Below are 22,809 nucleotides of genomic sequence, written 5' to 3'. Positions count from 1 at the left end.
TAAGGTGCAGAGACTTGCTCTAGGAATGATCCATCTGAACAAATACACGTAAGGCCGATTAGAACTCCTGAATTCTCCTCCGGGCTGTGGAAGACGCACACACTGGTATTGCAGCTACACCTGGAGAGATCGTGTCAGTTTATTTTATTTATTTATTTTTTTTTTTTTTGACAGGCAGAGTGGACAGTGAGAGAGAGACAGAGAGAAAGGTCTTCTTTTTGCCGTTGGTTCACTCTCCAATGGCCGCTGCGGCCGGCGCATCATGCTGATCCGAAGCCAGGAGCCAGGTGCTTCTCCTGGTCTCCCATGGGGTGCAGGGCCCAAGCACTTGGGCCATCCTCCACTGCACTCCCTAGCCACAGCAGAGAGCTGGCCTGGAAGAGGGGCAACCGGGACAGGATCGGTGCCCCGACCGGGACTAGAACCCGGTGTGCCGGCGCCGCAAGGCGGAGGATTAGCCTAGTGAGCCAGGGCGCCGGCAGTTTATTTAAGCAGTTTTATACATGTGCAATACTCACACAGTCAAACATTTAATCACAGATAGCAAGAGCCAGGGACTACAAGTGGCACTGAGATAAATACAAAGATGAGTAAAGCATAGTCTTTGCCCTTAAGAAGTTCGTTAGTTAGTGCCCAGCAACATTTGGGAGGCAGTAATTCCATGTGTGACAAACTAATGTTGACATTTAAGTCAGGAATGGGGACATTACTCAGTTCCTTTTTCTACAATTCTCCCGAGGGCTTTGCTTGACAAGAACTGTGCCCCGTCCCTGAACCTCTTCCTTCCATCTCTGTTTCCCCTGTGTCTGTCTGGTCTTCCTGCCGCCACACTGTGCCAGCCTCCATGATTTGATATTGGGCTGTAGGTACCGGGTTAATATTTCTCCTGCCTTCCCCACCACTCTTACCTTCCAGCAGCTGTGCCCACGCGATGCTGCCTGCCTGGTGCTGGTGGTGAGTCTGAGCAGACCACTGACTCTGCTGATGAAATTGCTTGAAAATATAGACCCATTGGCCGGCGCTGCGGCTCACTAGGCTAATCCTCCGCCTTGCGGCGCCGGCACACCGGGTTCTAGTCCCGGTTGCCCCTCTTCCAGGCCAGCTCTCTGCTGTGGCCAGGGAGTGCAGTGGAGGATGGCCCAAGTTCTTGGGCCCTGCACCCCATGGGAGACCAGGATAAGCACCTGGCTCCTGCCATCGGATCAGCGCGGTGCGCCGGCCGCAGCGCGCTACCGCGGCGGCCATTGGAGGGTGAACCAACGGCAAAAGGAAGACCTTTCTCTCTGTCTCTCTCTCACTGTCCACTCTGCCTGTCAAAAAAAAAAAAAAGAAAGAAAAAAGAAAATATAGACCCATTGGCTCAACAGAACCAAACTCCTAGCTACATCATAGGTGGGACTTTCTCTATACCCCTGCCTGCTTACCAGTCCACCAAAAGACACACTTCCTTTGTGGCCAGGCCCTGCTAAGGCTTTAGAATCAGAAGAATTCACAAGGTTCAGGAACCAAATTGCTGGAAGTGACTATGAGAGATCATGCAGGGGCCAGTGCTGTGGCACAGTGGGTTAACGCCCTGGCCTGAAGCGCCGGCGTCCCATATGAGCGCCGGTTCTAGTCCTGGCTGCTCCTCTTCCAATCCAGCTCTCTGCTATGGCCTGGGAAAGCAGAGGAAGATGGCCCAAGTCCTTGGGCTCCCTGCACCCATGTGAGAGACCTGGAAGAAGCTCCTGGCTCCTGGCTTTGGATCGGCACAGCTCCGGCCGTTGCAGCCATCTGGGGAGTGAACCAGTAGATAGAAGACCTCGCTCTCTGTCTCTACTTCTCTCTGTAACTCTCTCAAATAAATAAAATAAATCTTTAAAAAAGAGATAGAGAGATCATGCAACCCAGCTTCCCACCTTCAGCTACATTCTTGGAAGTGGGCCTCCTTTTCAGTGGAAAGATAAGACTCTTCCTTGTCAGGAATGATCATAAATAAAACAAAGCAAAAGTATTTACCAAGAATATGAATACTATTTATGCTAACATTGGGTATATATTTGCTGGTGGGCACTGTGCTACAGTTTATCATTTAATCCTCATAATGATGTCATAAAGTAAGTATAATTCTACCCATTGCACAGATTCAAGAATTGAAGCACCAGAAGAGTAAGGCCAAAGATGTGCGGCTAGTAAATTAGCAGAGCTAAGACTTGATCTAGGTCCAGAGCATTTTTATCACTGGAATTCCTCTGCTAGTCCTACCAGACAGGCCTGGGCTATATCCACCCACACCCTGGTACCACAATTATTCTATTGTATCAACCAAGTCAGGAGGTAGTCACTGGAGGTCTGACACATTGAGACACATGTTCCACATGCATGGACTCCCACATTCTTGGTGTATTTTGTTCATTTATCAGGGTTTGATCAGTGCACCAAAAAGTAGTACCAGCCTCACGTGCCTAGCACTGCAAGGAAACTCACCCCTGGTACAGCTGCTGTCCAGAGCCATGTTCTCATCCCACGTCTCACTCATCAACACCCACGTGCACAGCTCTTGCATGGCCGTTTGGCTTTCTGTGTACCTAACTGTGCCGATCCAGCTTCCACCAAGAGGTTTTTGGGTTGCCCAAGAACAAAGACCATGCTTCTGCCTTTCTCTGTCTCTCATTATTACTCTCAGCTGATACACAGGTGCTGCAGACACGAGGCTGAATCTGTGTGTGAATCTAAATCCCTGTGGATTCAGGAGTTGAGTATGGACACGCAGTAACACCAATTAGATGAAGAAAAACATAAATCCCTAGAGTGATGGATGGATGGATTTGCTCAAAATGTGCTCTTAAATCTTCTTTGTCCTCTGTATCAATTTGTCTGAGCAACACTGAATCATGGTCCTTCACCCCCATACACACTACAAACCCTTTCACCTTCCCAGTGCACACTGTGTTTTGGTTGCAAAAATAAAGATCAAGGTCAATGCAGCTTTGCTCTGAGCCTATGCTTCCCAGGAGGACAGGAAGCAACATTTCTAAGCAAAATGTTGAGTCCTCAAAACATGAGGTCCATAGATTCTTTGCAAAGTACTTGTTTATGTCGAGAAAATTCCAGTCCAATGACAAACCAGATGGGTAGATGCACCAAATATTGAAGACAGGCCTCAAGGCAAAGCAGACAAGTGCTCTCTCTGGTGTACACTAAACTCAGGAGTGATCCTCCAGCCATTACGAGCAGAGAAATGTCCCACCAGAGTTTTCCAAATAGCAAACTCTTAGTCCGATGATTGTTTCTATCATTTGCCATATTTTCTGTCCAAAAGCCTCTCTAGCTCCTACATGGTTAGCAGCTTTTATAGCCCAAGATAAGTGTCCATCCCTTTTAATTTTCATTGTTGCATCTGTTTTGCCATTTCTCTGCAGCAGGTTGTATTACAACGGAAGGATTAATGAGGAAATGGATGCAAACATTTTTATTTCAAATAGCAGCTCCCAGACAAGATCTGGAAAACGGAATCAAGCCATATGATTGTAAAAGGAAAAAACCCTCCGCCATCCAACTATTGGGCATTTTGCCATTATTTGTGAATAGCGTGTAAATACAAACAACTTAACTGGGGTGGGGGAGAGATGTACATTTTTTCATTTGTGTCTGGCTAATCATTTTTTTTATTATTAATTTGGTCCCTTTTATTTCACATAAATGTCATCTCAAGCACCAAACATCAACAAATAAGATCGTTTATCTTGCTGGGGAAAGCAAAACATTGCATTGCCATTCAGAGAAGGCAGCTGACGTCCCTGCCGCACCACTAATAAAGAAGGCCTTCAGAACGAAAAATAATCATTTTCTATTACTTTCCACCATGCCTCGTCCATAAACAGAGGGCCGCTGGTAATTACATTTAGCGAAGAAGCATGCTCTGTGTATTATAATTTCCTGAGATGAACAAAAAAAACCAAAGAACACCCCAGATTGGGGGCTGAGATGAAGAGTAGGAGAAAAACCTAGGTTGCCCTTCCTCAAGGTTCCTGCACTTGCTCTCGAGGGAGAGAGGAGGGGGAAGGAAAGCCAGGGCTTGCATGAGATTCTCTTTCTTCTCTTCTTTGCCTTCGTGAAAAGACAAGGAAAGGAGCCATGGATTTCCAGGAGGCAGCAGAGACGCACAGGGTGGGCAGGGAAGTGGAGCCCGGCTGCAGGGATGCCACAGGGACCACCAGCTGCCGCCTCCAGGCACAGACACAGGCCTGAGACACGCGAGACAGCCGCGTCCACACACGTGTGCACGCGAGCCTCTAGCCACACGGGGAGGGCGGCGGCATGGCCGCGCTGATAAATCCGCCGCAAGCCCGCAGACTCCACACTTCCCTGTCGCCGAAGCATTTGGCTGGCCTGCCCGCGCCGCCTGCTCTGCCAAGCAAGGCAGTGACTCCACAGGAGAACCGTCCTGTCGATCTCTGCAGGAATATAAGACCTTTTTTTTCCAAGTAAAATGTTCCCCAACTCTGCAAGGGAGGTTGGCAGTACATCTCCAACTCTGGCCTGTCTTTTTAATACCCCTACAATAGCTCGGTTGGACTGAGACCAGCTGTTGGTACATTACCATTTGTAAATGCTTAAAACAGCTACTCCTTGTTTTCTTGGCAACATTGACTGTGGAAAAAAAAAAAAAAAAAAAAAGCGAGCTCCAGCCACTTCCATTCAAACATTAAGAACCAGGGGCTGCCAGCTTTGGCAGTCACCAGCCATTGTTTGCACAGCGCTCTTCACCAAGTTTCTCGTCACCCCTCTATCCTGCCACACTCCCCTCAATATGCAAAGAAGGAAGAAAATCAGCCAAGAGGGCCCCAGTCCCCTTCATCCTAACTCACACTCACACTGACCATATAGTTGGTCTTCAACTGAATGGAGAGGCACCCACGTGACCTCATGGTTTGCGCCTTGTCTGGTCTCTGTTTGCACCCACCCCCCCGCTCCCCTGCCCAGGCTGCTTATCGTGTTCCCCGCCTCAGCTGAAGCGAGGCTGAAGATCAGCATCATCCTGGGGACCGTGGGATTCTCCCAGGCTGGCCCCTCCCCCTTTCTTGCTCTGTGATTGTAGGCAGTAAGGATGCTGCCTCTCCCAGCAGGATTTTCCCAAGCTGGAAAGACAATGTGGGGGTAATGAGAAGGTATCATCAGGTCACTGCCTGCAGGTGGGGCCCCTCTGAAGAAAGGCTCTGGTTCTTGGTGTCCACCTTTCACTTTTCACAAGCCCCCTTGGGTTGTCATCAGCAGGAACAGTGCGGTTCCCAAACTCAACGCTTGGCTCCTCGAAATAGGACAGACTACGAATGGCAGAGAGAACATGTGAGGCTCTTCCCTGCCCCGCGTGCCCACTAGACCCTCACTGCTGGCAGGAGTGGCTTCCAAGGCCACATGTCCATCCGGTGACCGTGCTTCCACACGCCTCAAGCAGAGCAGCCCAGGAGAACAGGCGCTGATGTGCCCAGCGCTGCCACGGCGGGGACAATAGGCTTCATGTGCCATGTCCCCGCTCCCGTGCCCTTCTGTTCAATGGTCTCCCCCACCAAGGGCAGTGGTGGCTGCAGCTGTCCTTACTCCTGTAGTGGGGTTTTGGGCACACGAGGGAGAGGTCTGTCGGCATCACAGGCCCTCTTGGAGATGACTGAATCGAAGGAGCCAAATGTCACAGCAAGGTTGAAATTCAGCACATAGCTCCAAGAGGAAGGAGAAGGCCCAATATTGGGCCTAACAGGAACAACAGTTGGTGGGGGCAACTTGGCCTGATATTACAACATCCCAGTCCTCTGTTACAGAAAGGCAATACAGCCAGTTCCTCACATGGAGGGCGGGGACCTGGAATGGAGAACGGAGACCAGCAGATAACCCAGAAAGCTTAGACATGTGCTTAAGGAAAGGAGCACACAGGCAGAGCAACAGGCAATGAGCCCAGGCTCTGCCACTGGCCAGCTCAGCTACCAGAAACATCCACGTCATGGCTGAGGCCCTAAACTGTGCCATGTAAGAATCCAGGAGCTGTATTTCTGCCTAGGTCCCTTCAGGGCTACAACGGTGTGTTACGGCCCTCCTACTTCTCTTTACCTTCAGTCAATATGAATTCAAGTACGCTTTACTCTAAAGACAGCCAATGTACAGAAATTCAAGCAGTGAGTTTGAAGCTTCCTTGCAAAAGCAAACTCTCATTAATACATTTGATATCAGATGCATGAAAATCAATGTATGCCAAACTTTTCAGGAAAAGATTAAAGTTCTTTGAACTGAAACGTCCAACTTCTAGGCCTAGCACCCTGCCTGGCACACAGTAAGCTCACTGTGGATAATGCTTGTTGAATGGTACAAATTTGGTGTGTAAAGTGGGATTCTGCAGGAACACAGCACAGGTGACTTAAAAAAAAACCAAAGTGGTGGCGGAGCATGGGGAGATATGTTCATACGTGAGATTAAAATTGCAATTAATAAAACGGTTTAGGGGCCAGCACTGTGGCTCACTTGGTTAATCTCCTGCCTGCAGCGCCGGCATCCCCTATGCACGCCAGGTTCTAGTCCCGGTTGCTCCTCTTCCAGTCCAGCTCTGTGCTGTGGCCCAGGAAGGCAGTGGAGGATGGCCCAAGTGCTTGGGCTCCTGCACTCACATTGGAGACCAGGAGGAAGCACCTGGCACCTGGCTTTGGATTAGCGCCGGCCGTAGTGGCCATTTGGGGGTGAACCAACGGAAGGAAGGCCTTTCTCTCTGTCTCTCTCTCACTGTCTAACTCTATCTGTTAAATAAAAAAAAAAAAAACCCTAAACCTATGGATGTTACTAATCTTTACATTATACTTATTGTTACTAAGACAGAATGTGCCCACAATGTCCTCAAACATTAGTACATCTGGAATACTGGATACAGCAAAGTCCACCAACCTTACTAACACAAAACCACATTAAAGCTTCGCCTGGGATTCCTCCAGCCATGTGCCCTCAACTTCACAGACCACAAACACTGAGAGCAACATCTAATCTTTGTGACTTTCTTTACCACATGCCAAACATTGTGCTAATATTTATATTTGTATATCACTCAACCTCCCCATTCTTAGCTCAGGTTACTGCAACATGGATGACTTAAGCAACAGGTATTTATTTCTCACAGTTCTGGAGATTCGTAAGTCCAAGATCAAAGTGACATTGATTCATCACCATACACAGCCATACTGGGGGTTTGGGATGAATCAGGGAGGACATAAACATCCCAGCTCAAATACCCTCCAATAATTCTTTGTGGTGGGTCTAGAGTTTAATGATAAGGAAACAGAATGCATGCCCTGGGTCCCACAGATAGCACATGGGCAGTCATCCCAAGGGTTTATTTTGCATGGAAGGACCTCCTGCAGCCACAGTGGATCCAGAACTCTTCAGGAACCCCTCAGAGCCTGAGCAATCTATGATTGGGCGGGGGAGAGGCAAATAAAGGGTTACGAGGGCTCCAAGAAACCACTCTCCTACCTCAGACCATCGGGAAGCTTGCACAAGAAGCCATCAAAACCTGTTTTAATCATGAAAATATCTTCTCACGTGGCAGTTCAGCATTCATGTAGAGAACATCTACTAAATGTCCAGCATATTTTTGGTGCTGGACATGGACAGTGAACAAGCTAGACCTGGTCCTGACTCTCAGGAGACTTATAGTATAGTTGAGAGTTACAGAAAAATGGGCAGGAAGGGGTGGGTGAGGGGGAGCAGTGCTCAGTGGGACACTGTGGCTGTAACAGGATACTGGAGACAAAATAAGTTATATAGAATAAAGGTTTATTCTGATTCATGGCTGTGGAGGCTGGGAAGCTCAAGAGCTTGGCGACGGCATCTGCCCAGCTTCTGGTGAGGGCCTCCTGCTGCTTCAACCCATGCAGGGGAGTAGAAGGGCAAACAGCAGTTTGTGAAAAAGACAACGTGAAGGGCAGCCTTGCTTCATAACAGCCTGCCCTCATGGCAGCTGCTGCAGTCCCAGGAGAATGAAGCCAGCCCTGGGAACCTTAAGAACCTCCTACAGGCCCCATTTCCCAGTGCCACCACAATGGCAATCAAATCTCAACATGAGTTTCAGAGGTGCCAAACTATTCAAACAATAGCACCTAGCAGCCCTAGAACAGGAGACTACTCATTCCACAGCAAGAGGCTTTGCTTTTGTACCAAAAAGCCTAAATACTAATCCAACACATGAAGATAAACAAAATGGTCAATCCAGCTGTTTGGTCATTATCCCAGCAGAGGTTGAGAGGTTGAGGCAGTGTCCTGCCTTGCTCCCAAACAGCCAAACTTCAATCCATGTTGCTGCACTCTCATTGACCATCCCCAGCGGCAGAGCCCACGTCAGGCACTGGGCAAGTATTTAGGGAGATTGCAGAGAGAGGCCCCCTGGCAGGACGATCGCTCTGATGGGTAGCCAGCAAAGCACCGACAAAGGCCTTTGCCACTGGATCCTTTTGAGGGCTGAACTCTGAGGTGACACCAAACTCACACCTAAGGCTTGACCTTGACTTGGCCTGCTGAAGGTCAGCAACCCTTTCTACCTTCCCAGCCTGAGCTGGAGAGGTGAGAGCAAAAGACAGAAGGTTTTATTATACCACCCGTACCACGCCTGCCAAGTTCTCGCCACAACCGCTTCAAAAAAAAAAAAGATGGAGTGAAAGGGAATTGGAAAAATGGAACCCCCTACATCCCAGAAATATTACTTTCATGAGCTGTATGAATTATTTAACAGACAGCTGAAAAGACCAAACTCAACAGAAGAATACAAAAACCAGCTCGTGGTACAGACACCTTCCTGAAGCCCATGACAATGAAATGCATTTTATGCCACAGATCAACATGCCAGAGAAGGAGGCTTCAGAGACAGATGCCCACCGGGATCATTAGCCCCTTATCTCTCAACCCTTTGCCACCAGCATCCAGATCCCTGAGCCGGAGCAGCCTGGGGGACAAAAGCTGAAAAGTGTGTATATTGTAAGTGTTGGTTAAACAACCCCACCGTATTCTTATTTGCTGGAGGTTTTAGGGAGCAGATGTAGGACTGGCAGGGCTTGGAGCTGGCGATATTGTTCTAGCTCACTCGGAGCCAACAGGGCAGGAAAAAAAAAAAAAAAGCCACACACACAAGCACAAAAAACCCGCGTTTGGTGTGCATGCCTGGGTGTGCACACTCGCCTCTGTGCCATCCCTTCGTCCAAGGTTTCTTGGAGTGAGGCTGACCGATGCAAAATCAGGCTTGGGGCCCAGCCAAGAGAAATACAACTTCTCCCAGAAGCTGCTCAAGGTGTCTCTCCAAGCTCGAGGCTCGCAGCGAGTCTCCCCGCCTCCAGGCGCAAGGGGGCTGGGGCGGCCACTAGCCCACTGCAGGCTTGGTGCTATCAGTTGCTAGAGAAAGGGCAAACAAATGGGGAAGCAACCATAAAGGCGGCCAGCAGCAGTGAGGCAGCGCTGCAGCTGCCAGGCAATAACTTAGATAGTTACAGCTGCCATCACCTAGTTCATGCAAGCTTTTTAATATCTTTTGGCAGCTCTCAGTGTCACAGCACAAAGGGAGAGTTGGCACTTCCCAGCACACTTTGTTTGACATAACTGTAGGCAGGACCCAGCTGATACCTTCAGTAATGTGGATGAGTTTGCTCTTAAGGTGCATTTTAGCAGATCAAATGGGAGGCTTCTCCCCACCACCACCTCTCTCTCCCCCCTCCTGCTACCCACCCCTTTCACATGCAGGGCACACAACACCCCTAAATCACATGTTGGGAACCAGATCAGATTAATGGCAGGACTCAGCAGGTGCAACATAAGGTTGGCCCCATAAGCACCCAGCTAAGGAGAAGAGAAAAGCAATGCATAGGAGATGGGAGCAAAGAAAAGAAGGCAGAGAAGAAAAGAAAAATAGATCATGTGCTCCAAGAACTCTTCCCCAGCCTCAGCAGGAAACTCAGTCCCCACTTCCCACCCCATGCTTACAGAATTTTAAATAAATCACAATATCACTGTTTGTTTGTTTCCTGTTCTCCACTCTTTAAAGTTATTCAGTGCCTGCCCACGCAGTACCCTCCCTGGTCCCATAGGAACCCAGCTTGCTCCAGGGATCTCCCCTCATGGCTGTGACTCTTCCAAGGGCCAGTCGCTAACTAAGAAAGCAGTCGCAGAAGCATGGGGAGTTGTCATGACAATTTCCTGTGATCCTGCTGCCAAGCCAGGCATCCGTGTTTGGTGGATCCAGGAGCCTTGCTGGGGCTGGAAACAGTCTTCCCTTGGACCCCCTAGCATAGACGGGCATGAAGAGAACATGTGGGCAGAGAGGGAGCAGAAGACGAGGGCCAGGACAAGAAAGGGAGGAGGAAAGTAAATACTCTGCCCACAGTGAGCTGCAGGTGCTACAGACACTCAGACCAGGCGGAGAATTCCCATCCTCTGGGCTTCACACCCAGTCTTTCCACCCCATGGCACATTTCCTACACAGGTCTCTCCAAGTAGTGGCTCTGGCAGCCAGTGGCATACTCCAGAGGAAGCAGCCAGGAAGACACACAGAGAAAGGAGCCCCAGGGAATTATCAAAGACCATGCTGGGTTGCCATTTGTTCATGTAATTCATGTGGTAGAATGTGCTACAAAGTACTTGAAGTTGGGTGACTTCAACAAAAGAAATGTACTGTCTCCCAGTTCTGGAGGCTAGAAGCCCAGGATCAAGGGATCAGCAGAGTTGCTTCCTTCTGAAGACTGTTCTAGAACTCTCCCTTAGCATCTTCCCAGTGTTTACTGGAAGCTCCCAGTCTTCTTTGGCTTGTATATGCATCACTCTACTCTGTGCCTTCATCTTCACATGGGCTTCTCTCCATGTGTTTGTCTGTCTCCAAATGTCCCCTTTTGATAGACACCTGGCATATCAGACTAAGGTCCTATTCTATTCCAATATGACTTCATCTGAACTAATTGCATCTGCAATGGCCCTATTTCCAAATAAGATCACATGCTGTACTGGGATTAAGACTCTGACACAGCTATTTGAGAGGACACAATCCAACCTAAAAAGTTGGGTATCTACTGTGCACCAGGCACTGTGTGGCATACTTTCAAGTATTACTTCTAACCCTTTAATAGTTCTGAAAGGTGGGTGTTATTATCCTCATTTTATGGAGAATGAATGCAGGCCTCAGATCAGGTCAAGGGTCTTGCCTGAAGTTAGACAATAACAGGACCATCTGAAAGCAACAACCTTTGCTGAGAACCTAGGAGTTGACCACTGCCACAGTTCTCCACTAGGACCCTATACAGGTGATTCTCTCTGCCTCACTTGGTTCCATCAGATTCCCACATGTTGTCTCCTGAGAGAACCCGGCGGGAGCCCTGTGAGTGTGGAGCCTTGGATGGACGTGGCAGACAGGTTGTGGTGGCTGCAGCCTGACTCTTTTGTGCACATGCTGCCCTTGCTTGGCAAGATGCTTCACTTCTCCCGAGCTCTAAAGAAGACAAAATATTTCGTCATCATGCATTCATTCAGTACTCACTTTCTATTTATTAAGTAGAAAGATAATGGTAAAGCAGTACCTGTTACATAGCTGGAGCTCAATAAACATCAATCTCTTCTTTCCTCTTTCAATATGCTTCCAAAATTTCTTTCCTTACTATCACTGCTGTCTGCTTAGGGACCATAAGCTCACTGTTTTATCAATCTGAACAAAACACCAATGCAATGCAGCAGGCCACTGCTAGGGGCCTGTGCTGTGGTTTGAAAAGGAGTCGGGTCCCCAGACTCATGCAGACATTGACACCCCATAGCTGGATGTAATAGTCAATGGGTTAAAGGTGGAGACTTGGTTGAATCCTGGCATGTGGGAGGCGAGCCTGCTGGGTGTTCTTTAGGTCACTGTGGACATGCCCTCAGAAGGCAGTTCTTGCAAGGGGGTTGACTAGATAAGCCGAGCATGCCCCCGGGTCTCTCTCTGCTTCCTGTGATCACTCCTCTGCACCTGCCCCACCATGGCCAGCCTCCACCAGATGCCAGACCAGTGAGGCCACCCGATTTCGGACTCTCAGCCTCCCAACTGTACGTGGAAATAAGCCTTCTTCCCTCCTAAGTTGCTCCTCTCGGGTCTTTTAGTTAAAACAATTAAAAGCAGATAAACACAACCTGCTTAGTGCCACAATAAATCATGCCAGGCACTGTTCCAGCCTACGTACTTAATCAACGCAACCAATCCTGCCAGCAGTCCCTTACGGAGGAAGCACTCTATCCCCCACTGCAAAGATGAGGAAACTGAGAACAAAAGGCAATAATCACGTAATTCCTTGAACAAAGCCAATGACTTCAGACTTCTGGTTTGTTTTCCTAACCACAGTTCTACTTACTCAGAGGGAGAGTGGAATTAGGATAAAAACACAGTTGTAGTTGTCTTGTAGGAACTGCAGTTTTATTAGCTGGGAACAGAGCACCCTGGTTCACCTGAGATGGCAACATCTTAGTTACCTGACCGGAGGGCCTCAGAGCTGCCCCACCAGCAGCTGGGACCACAGCACTTCTAAGGGGGGCGAACCCTTGTTCCTGCTGCGCTATTGGCTTCATGCTTTACTCCCACACACTTCTTCCCTGCATAGTAGAAAGAGGTCAGTGTCGACAAAGCCAAGCTTTAGAACTAAAGAACAGATCACTATCCTGCAAGGCCAAGCTTAGAACATAAACATTCAAGATTTGCCGAGATGGCCCCAAGCTTGGAGGTGAGGCCTCACCATGGAGGTAAACATCACACTCAGGGACCCGACTCTTATCCTCCTAAATGAAGCAAAAACATTTGAATTTCCTATTGCCCTACTCCCAATCAGAAACGTAGCTTCTCCTAGCCCTTTTGGGCTGGATGATTCCAGCAGTTTCCAAAACAAAATTAAATACAGCCCAGCTTGAGAAGTGTTCCACCTCCTGGTGTCACGGCATTTAGTATTATTATTCACTTATTATTATTCAAAACAAATAAGAGTGATAAAACATCAGCTGGAGCCACTCCAGGACAGAAGGAACTGGAATATCTAATAAAAACCACAGTATTCCACAAATAGAAAGCACCAGAAAATGCAGGCAAACAAGAGCAGAGGACATTCTGCACCTCCCCCACCCAGGCACAGATCACCTGAAATAACAGAGCAGGTTCCAAACACCCAGGGAAAGTGACACTGAGTGCCATCAACCCAAAGCTCAGAGAGGTACAATGCATAGAAAGCACCCAGCACAGAGTGGGGGCGTCACTTCTAGTTTCCTAGCGACACTCAATGATGCTTCCTCCCAGTCACCTAAACTCACTCCAACTAAGTAAGGAGAAAATGTGATCACCTTCAGGAACTCTCTGCTCTCCACTGGAAAATAGCCAATGACCCCTCCATTCAGGAAAGCTCACTCTTCCACAAAGGGCCTTGAAAGCCACATTTCCACCCCAGCAAATATTTAACTCCAATTGGGAAAAACCATGGGATATTGCGAAACACCAGTACTCTGAGAATGACCTTCCCAGATCAATCTTCTCAGAGGAGAATGGCAGCTTAGTGGTTGGGCGACTCTTGTTGGGTCCCCGAGGCAAGGTGGTTATGAATTTCACACAGGTGGAGGGGCTGGCCTTTGCACAGACAGGTGCCCTGAGCACAAGCCCTTTGCCTTGCTCCTCTTCTCCTGTCCCCATCCCTGGATCCTCCTGCATGAACTCCGGCAGCCCCATCGGAAGACAACCTCATTCCTCAGATGCCTAACTTTGGGAGCACTGACCTCTTAGATGGTCCAATTCACAACCCTATCTCCAGCAGGAAAATAGGCAGGAACAAGGGGGACCTGAAGGCACAGGGGACCACCACTCCTAACTTCCTATCCACCCTCCTCCACACTGTTCAACCACCAACTCCCACCACCAGTTTTTGCTATTTTGAAAGATTCATTGATTTGAAAGGCAGAGAGAAAAAGAAAAAATAATCTTCTATCTACTGGTTCATTCCCCAAATGATTGCAATGGTAGGGACTGGGTCAGGCTGAAGCCAGGAGCCAGGAGTACTTGGGCTATGCTCTGCCCCTTTCCCAAGTGCACTGGCAGCAAGCTGGATGGGGATCTCAACAACCAGAACTTCAACCAGCACTCAAACAAGATGCCAGAGTTGCAGGCAGTGACATAACTACTGCACCACCACACTAGCCTCAGCACCACCATTTTGGACTTGAGGAAGGAGAGAAGTGAAGCAGAATAGAGAGTGAGATTCAAAACAGTTGGCATCAATTTTGAAATGGGGTTGGGGACTGTGCCACCAAATCCTACCTTTTCATTTGCAATAATGCACCAGCTCCTTGCACAGAATCAGGGAAATTTATCCTGATCATAGCATTGCTAATAACATGAAATATTGTTTTAAAAATAAAAACAATCTAAAAATCTAACTGTGAATTTGCTAAATAAATCTAAATAACTGAATACAATGCAAAAGGCTGCTGACAGTGACTGAAATGCTGATGATCTAACAGTTGGTTAAAAACAGGATGCATTTACATACAGTTTAATCTCAGCTATATAAATACAGAAAATCTATACAGTACTAGATATTGTTTTGTCTATCAGGATTCCCTTCCCCCCACCCCTTCCAACTTTTCTGGAAACTTTACACACACACACACACACAAACTGTCATAAGATGAGCCACGATACACAATGTGATTGGCCCCTGGCCACCATTGATTGGCCCAGGGTGGACATCTGACCCAAGCCAGGGCCATTCTCTCCTTCCCCAGTCATTCTGAAATTGGAACTGAGGGACTCTTTCTCTTTCCAGCAGCAGACACAGCAGAATTGAAGGCCTAGGAGCTGCAGATGCAGGCCCATGTGTCCTGCTCTGTGGGCCAGAGACCCTGCCCGGAAGCTGATCTACAGAAAGAAGAGGGGGAGTAAAATGCAAAGAGGAAAAAACAAAAGCCAGAGAGAGAACAGCCTGAGAGCAGGCAGAGCCCCCTGTCCTGCTGTCCCTGAGGCCTGGCTACATGGCAGCCCTTGGGGTCCATGAGACAGAGAAGCCCAAGTACTCACAATCTTACCTGAGCTCTTGGAATTGGCTCTTGGTCTCCTGTACCCAAAAGAATACCAAGCAATAGGTGCTCCCTCAAATGCCCAGTTACGTATGCACTCTCCTACACACCTCAAAACGTTATTAGGGTAGGGGTATCCAAATACATGTGATTTTTTTTCTGCTTTTCAGAATTTCCCAAATCTTCTATTAGTGACATCGTTATCATCTGGTGTTCAGTGTCTCCAAATCCACTCCCTTATTCATGTACATACAATATACAGACTTTGTACAAGATTAAAGGAAAGGCTTTAGTCACCTGCAAACATATGTGTATACATATGTGTATGTACGCATAGTCCTAGCAGTAGTAGCCATAGTAGTAAGCAAATCTTCATATTAGACATGGAAACAAAAATCCGGGAAAGCATGTGTTGCTCTTCCAATTGTCCCCTTTTACCTCAGGAGTCTATTCAGGGTCCAGGACCAAGGCCTCGCTCCTTAATACCTCTGGATCTTTGCTGTGGGCTCCGCCCTGCCTTGGCCTGGCCTTCAGGCCACAGCTCTCATTCCAGATACTCTGGGATCTCCACTGATTCGTACCGGGATGATCGATCAGCCATTTGCACATGTGAACAGAAGGGGATGGCAGGAAACCTTCTCTCACCTTTCCACAAGGTGTGATCACCTCTCCTGGCCTTTCCTTCCTCCCCAGTGAAGCTTTGAAATGCTCTAGTCTTTGGAAGCGCAGAGCAAACCCTCTTTTGTAAGGGAAAACCAGAAAACTTGGCTAGCACACCCCCTAGTGGTGGCCTAATGAATCCCCTCAATTACTAGAGGCACAACCCCTGGGGCTTCTCAAAGTGTGTTCCATTGAATCCCATTTCTGTAGGAAAATAGTAGAGAAGAAAAGTATTTGATACTTCAGTCAGCTTTGAAAACACTGGGATGAATAAAATCAATCAGTTTGCTTTACGGGAACACTACTCCAAGACCTTAGCGTGGTAATGAACATTGTGACTTTTCAAGAGAAGACTTCAGCATGCAATGGAGCCCAGACTTATTTGATCAAACTTCTGTGAAATAGGAGAGCTACCATTTATTGAGAATGTACTACCAATGTAGCATGCCCATTTATCGACACATAAAGAGGTCAAATAACTTATGGTAGTTAGGTTTCTATGACACCTACATCTATGACACTCAACCATTGCAAGATCCTAGCTTTATGTTTGTCCCAGAAATTACTCTGTAGCCTCCATGTGTAAATGTTACTCTTCTTGTTCCCTCTCTTACCAGTATTACCAGCCATGCAGGACTACAGATTCCCCCTCTAAACAGGAACAGCACAGGCCAACAGAGGATATAAAAGGTCCCCTCACCACCCTTGGAAGGCTTCCGGTTTGGGTGATGAGAGAGTCAATGTCACAATGCCAAAAACATTGAAATTCCTACCAAAAGGGACATGATAGGGTGCCATTTCTGGTACCCAGATACATATTTTCTAGTAATACAATGGAAAGTACAATGGCTTAATTTTTTATTTCTTCTAAGAGAAACTTAATTTCTTTTGAGACTTATATACTGGTTGGTCTGGTTTTAAAAGCAATAGGGTATTCTACATGGCTATCTGTTCAAATATGGTGATAATTCCCACTTCACAGGATTTTAATGTCAAATATAAGTATATAATATGTTTATAAGCTTAACTCTGATAGTCTATGTTGTGTTTTATTTTTTGAATTCTGATTTTTCTTTGATTTCAAATAACAGAAACCCAAAGGAAATTTATTGATTCACATAAATGAATGCAGGGGCTAAAAGTAAATCATCAATAAACCTGAATGCATGGTATTAGTATTTTTAGAAGAAGAAAATAGAATATAATGCTAGAGAATATCTTAGTCCCTTGTCTTGGTTGATATAGAGTGACACTACATATAATTACACGGATATCAGGAGTTTGGGATGGATCCCCACTTCCAACACTGGTGCTTCAGCTACCCTTGTTGAATATCTGTGTAAAGATTTGATTTTTCTGTATGTAAAAACAGCCAGGCTACTCCTCCTTTTCCACTTCAATGGAAGCTGGAAGAAGATATAAAGCTTTCAAAGGATTTTTTTCTTAGAGGATTAATATTGTGATGTATTTTTTTTGCTATTAATGTTCATGGAGATGGCATTTTATTTGGCAAAGGGTTTTCCAAGTATTTATTTGTTTTATAAATTTATCATTTAAAACTCCATAATTAGCCTGGCAAAACATACACTTTCAATATTACAACCACATTTTAAAGCAAGTCAAGTCACAGGAGGAGTGGAAAATATATATAGACATACATATTTAAATTCACATTGTGTGTGTGTGTGTGTGTTTGCAAGACACATATAAATGGCAAATAAGGAAATTTTTTAAAAAAAGACAGATAGATGGTCCCAGATTTTAATACCACCCCCAAGGTAGAACAGGTGGTGAAAATATAATAAAACATGTTGCAAGGAACTTGTCATGAATTTTAAAAACAAAAACGCCTACAGACCAAATAAACTGCTCTGACACTCAGCTAAATCTGAAGTTCCCAAACTATTTTAAATGACAAAGCAGAAGTTCCCCAGAGAGAGAGTCCAACAAAAATGGTTTGAGGGCAATTGCTGCCGAACTACGCAGAAAAGAGCTCAGATAGACAGGCACACACCCAACCTGCTCTTCTGTGCCACCTGGGCTACAGGCAGAAGCACCCAGCCCATCGGGGCCAGGCTATGTGTGCACAGGACCAGGGAGCCCCTGGCAAAGACCTCTGGAGGTCACCTGCACCCACATGCCTGCATGCTCAGTGGTTTCTCAATAAAGCTGAAGGCAAACACACGGGACATCTGCCTAGAAGCTGGGCTTGTGCTTGTCAACAGCCATGGCCAGGTGCCCTGTGTGAAGGCTGACTGGAGACCTTATCCCAGGTGTACATGCAGACACCCCCTTTCTCAACAGTATCCACCTTCGTCAACCCCAAACATCCACTCATCACAACTTTCTCAACAGTGCCCACCTTCGTCAACCCCAAACATCCACTCATCACAACAACTTGCCTGTTCTTCATTACTTTCTTTTCAAGATTTATTTGAAAGGGAAGGGAAAGAGGAGACACACATGCAGAGAGAGAGAGAGAGAGAGAGAGAGAGAGAGAGAGAGAGAGAGATCTGCTAGTTCACTCTCCAAATGCCTTCAAATGGCTGCAGCTAAGCCAGGTCAAACCCAGGAGCCAAGAAATCCATCCAAGGATGTGGGCCATTTTCCACTTCCTTCCCAGGTGCATTAGCAGGAAGCTAGATTAGAAGCAGAGCAACCAGGACTCAAAACAACGCTCCACTATGGGATGCCAGCATTGCAGCACTGTGCCACAATGCAAGTCCCCTGTCCTTTTATTTTGAGTCAACAATGTGTGAAGCGCTTGCACGTCACTGCTTTTCTCTCTCTCTCTCTCTCTCTCTCTCTCTCTCTCTCTCTCTCTGTGTGTGTGTGTGTGTGTCTCCTTTACCACTGAAAGCTAGGGGCTGTGCTGAGCCAACAGAGTGAGTCCATTTTGTAATAAGAAGGAGGTAAAAGGATGTGCCCCAGACAAAAGAGCTGGAATGATACAAGATTCCCAACCCCTTATCTCCACTGTATCTACTAGAACATGTTCATTAAGATTATCCAGGGGCAAGGGACAGGAAGGGCTGGGTGCTCTGGTCCCAAGCCCTGGCTCACAGGTACAAACGCCTGAAGTGGCCAGGCAGGTGAGTGCTGACAGTGAACCTGAAAGTCTGGGCCACACTCAGGGCAGGCGGCTGCCTCATGGCACTGGACATTGCTGTCCTGCAGAAGGACCAGGTAAAGCTGAGATCTGAATCTTTAGGTGAGTGATCCTTATTTTTAAAAGATCTGTTTGCTTGTCAACCACCAGGAGAGCTACTCTCAAACAAAACAACAAGGAAAACAACAAAAAACTGGGGAGAAAATGGGACGCTTATGCACTCTTGGTGGAAAAGTAAAATGGTGCAGACTCTATGGAAAAACTGCATGGCAGTTCCTCAAAATATTCAACACAGAATTACCACACAATCTAGCAATTCCACTTCTGGATCTGCACTTAGAAGAAGAGCAGGGAACTGAATAGACAGCTACACACCCATGTTCATAGAAGCCTTATTTACAACAGCCCAAAAGTGGAAGCAATCCAAGTGTCCATTGACAGGAGAATGCACAAAGTATGGCAAATTCATACAATGGAATATTTAACTCAGTCTTAAAGAGGAAGGAAATTCTGACCCATGCTCCAACATGGGTGAACCCTGAAGACGTTATGCTAAGTGAAATAAGCCAGACACAAAAAGATAAATATTTTGTGTTTCCACCTGAGATATCTGGAGTAGTCAAAGTCACAGAGACAAAGTAGAATGGTGGCTGCCTGGGGCTAGAGGTAGTAGGGAAAGGGAACAGCTGTTTAACAGGTGTAGTTTCAGTTTTGCAAGAAGAAAAAGTTCTGCAGATTGTCTATACGACAGTGTTTAACATTACTGATTTATCCATTTTAAAATGGTTAAGGCAACTCAAGTTTTTGTTACATGTATTTTACCTCAATTAAAATTAAAAACAGAGGCAAATGTTGTGGCACAGTCAGTTAAGATTGTGCTTCAGACACCTGCACCCCATGTTGGAGTGCCTAGAGTCAAATCCCTCCTCCAGGGGCCAGCACTGCGGGTTGAACAGATGGTTGTAAGTGTGATACCAGCATTGCATATCAGAGTCCTGGTTCAAGTCCTGGTTGCTCCACTTCTGATCCAGTTCCCTGCTAATGCAGACAATGACCCAATTACTTGGGTCCCTCCACCCATGTAGCAGATCCAGATGGAGTTTTTGGCTCCTGGCTTCAACCTGGCCCAACCTTAGCTGTTGCAGGCATTTGGGAAATGAACTAGCAGACAGAAGATCTCGATCTCTCTATCTCTAAATCTCTATCTCTATCTTTTATCTGTATCTCTGTGTGTGTGTTTGTGTGTGTGTGTGTGACTCCACCTTTCAAATGAATAAATATACATTGGACTAATAGCAACAATGTATGAATCCAACAAACTATCTACAACTGCTTCAGACTGCAAAGCACAAATTTGAAATCTTGGACCTCTTCAGGTACCCAAAGCCTGTGTCCCCTTTCAACACCAAATACCAAGACATAATCCACTAAGAACAGGCCAGGCCAGACTAGAGTTATAAATTGAGCCAGCAAACTTGAGTTTGAATCCTGGCTCTGGTTCTTGCTAGTAGTGTGACATTGATCTCCCTGAACCTTGGTGCTCTTGTCTATTGAATGGGCTAACTCCTTCCTGGTTTCCTCACCTCTCCCAGGGCTCTGGCTCAGTGAGAGTGAGTTGGCCTTCACTGGCTTTCTATAATGCATTCAACCCCCATAGCCCTTCCATTCAAAACTATTAGCTCTTTCCCATACTGTACAGTGATCATTTGTTGCCCCATGAAACTAGAGGGCTCCTCATAGATTAGGCTTGGCCATCTTCATACTCCCCAGAGTGTACAAGCATATAATAGGTGCTCAATAAATCTGACTGAATCAAGCAATTGACCAACCAGTCAGTTGAGCACTGTGTAGGTACCAGATACTCTACTAGGAACTAGGAGACCAAAAGTATCAACACACACACACACACACACACAACAGTGAGAGAAAACAGATAAGGTCAAAAATGGCCTATTTCAAGTGACAGCCTTAGGGTCTCAACTACCCTTCAGAAGGCAGTAACAGGGAGAAGACCTATCTCCCTGTCTTTCACGGCCTTGCTGAACTTTTTTTGACCTTTGTCACTGTGGTTTGAATGTCCCCTCTGAAGCCATGTGGAGACTGGAGCCTCAGATTCATATGTTGACAGTATTTGTGGGTAGAGCCAATAGGAGGTAACTGGAACTAGACAAAGTCACCAGGCTAGGATCCCCATGATGGACGGATGGTTACAAGAAGAACAAGCGAGACCTGAGCTGCTGCCGGCGCATCTTCCTGCTTCTGCAGCCAGGAGGTCAGAGGTTCAAGCATCACCATCCGCCCCCCAGTCCTGGGCCCTCAAGTCTCCCTCTGTGGCTACAAATATATGCCAAATCTCTAATCTGGCTTGGCCTTGGGTGCTCCCTCCCCATCCTGCTGGCCTCACCAGCTGCCTAAGGGAGCACAACAGAGAAGAGATTTGGCAATTATCCAGTTAATTTGATCAGTGGAGACAGCCAGAAAGTTAATTGGGACAAAAATGTTCAGATCAGCTGTGTAGATGGATCAAATTCCACTTCCCCGACACCATGCGGGTTCAACCCTAAAGAATGGGTTACACTGAGAAACACATCTCAGTACCCAGGAGGCACCTGCCTCCAGCAGAGCTGTGAGCATGGCTACGTTTCTCTGTGACACCTCCTCTATCCCTGTTCAGTGCCTTTGCCATACCCACTAGGAATCTGACCCCTTAGGGCTGGGGCCTTGAGTAGTTCTTAGGGGCTTCTGCATTCTTGTGTCCATCCGCTACTCAGAGCATCTGAAATTCGTTAAGTAGAGACTTCCAATATTTGAAAACGCCTTCAAAAATGAAAGGCATGTTACATGTGAATGTAACAATATGATATCAATAGCTAACAAGGCAAGTACAGGAAGATAAGGAAAAGGAGGTTCCACTCACAGGCTTATGCTAACCCATCTGAGATGGCACATTATACCCACCCCTCACCTCCTGGAACCCACTCTTATCAGGTCTGTTTAGGCCACCCCCTTTCCCAGAGGATGATGGGCCCACTCCTCAGCAGGGTGAGAGAAAACTTTTTTTTTTTTTTTTGACAGGCAGAGTGGACAGTGAGAGAGAGAGATAGACAGAAAGGTCTTCCTTTTTGCCGTTGGTTCACCCTCCAATGGCCGCCGCGGTAGGCGCACTGCGGCCAGCGCACCGTGCTGATCCGATGGCAGGAGCCAGGTGCTTCTCCTGGTCTCCCATGGGGTGCAGGGCCCAAGAACTTGGGCCATCCTCCACTGCACTCCCTGGCCACAGCAGAGAGCTGGCCTGGAAGAGGGGCAACCGGGACAGGATCGGTGCCCCGACCGGGACTAGAACCTGGTGTGCCGGCGCCGCAAGGCGGAGGATTAGCCTATTGAGCCGCGGCGCCGGCCGAGAGAAAACTTTTATAATCCATTCCCAGACCAACCAAGATCAAGTTTCACTAAATAAGAACCAAAAAAAAAAAAAAAAAAAAAAAAACTCAGAAACCTAAAGGGCTTAGTCTCTAACACGAAATAAGCTCAGAAACAGGCCACAGCTGTCTTGCCTTTGCCAGGGTGGGCCCCAGGGTTATTTTCTGCTATGATGCAGGCCTCAGGCAGAGAGCACCCCCACAGCAAAGCAGTTATTGCGGGTCTGTGCTCAGCCTGACCAGCCCTCTTTCACAGTACACAGCTAAAAGTGGGAAGGAAGAAACAGGAAGCCAACTTTCTGAAATTTTCTTGCCATGTCCTCGAGCTACAGTTTCAGTCAACTTGTGATTCAAGGCCCCAGTTACAACGGACAACAATGCAGTCAAGTGCACTAATGGAAGTGGGTGTATGGCACAGCAGTTAAGACACAGCTTGGTACAACAGCATTCCATATCCCAAGTTCTAGCTCCACTCCTAATTCTAGCTTCCTGCTAATGGCTTAGGTTGTTGTAACACTGCCACCATGTCAGAGATCCAGATTAAGTTCCTAACTCTTGGGC

At 47.1% G+C, this 22,809-nt stretch overlaps 1 pseudogene; it reads left to right on the top strand.

Annotated features, from left to right (window-relative positions):
* Positions 1–12,713: 12,713 nt before the first annotated feature.
* The window catches only part of LOC133773392 (5-azacytidine-induced protein 2-like), a 38,115-nt pseudogene continuing 28,019 nt past the window's right edge, over positions 12,714–22,809 (top strand).

This window comes from Lepus europaeus, chromosome 14 (genome assembly GCF_033115175.1).
Source record: "Lepus europaeus isolate LE1 chromosome 14, mLepTim1.pri, whole genome shotgun sequence".
In the NCBI taxonomy this organism is placed as follows: domain Eukaryota; kingdom Metazoa; phylum Chordata; class Mammalia; order Lagomorpha; family Leporidae; genus Lepus; species Lepus europaeus.
The sequence above is the reverse complement of the archived record's forward strand: the minus strand, read 5'-3'. Positions and strand labels throughout refer to the sequence as shown.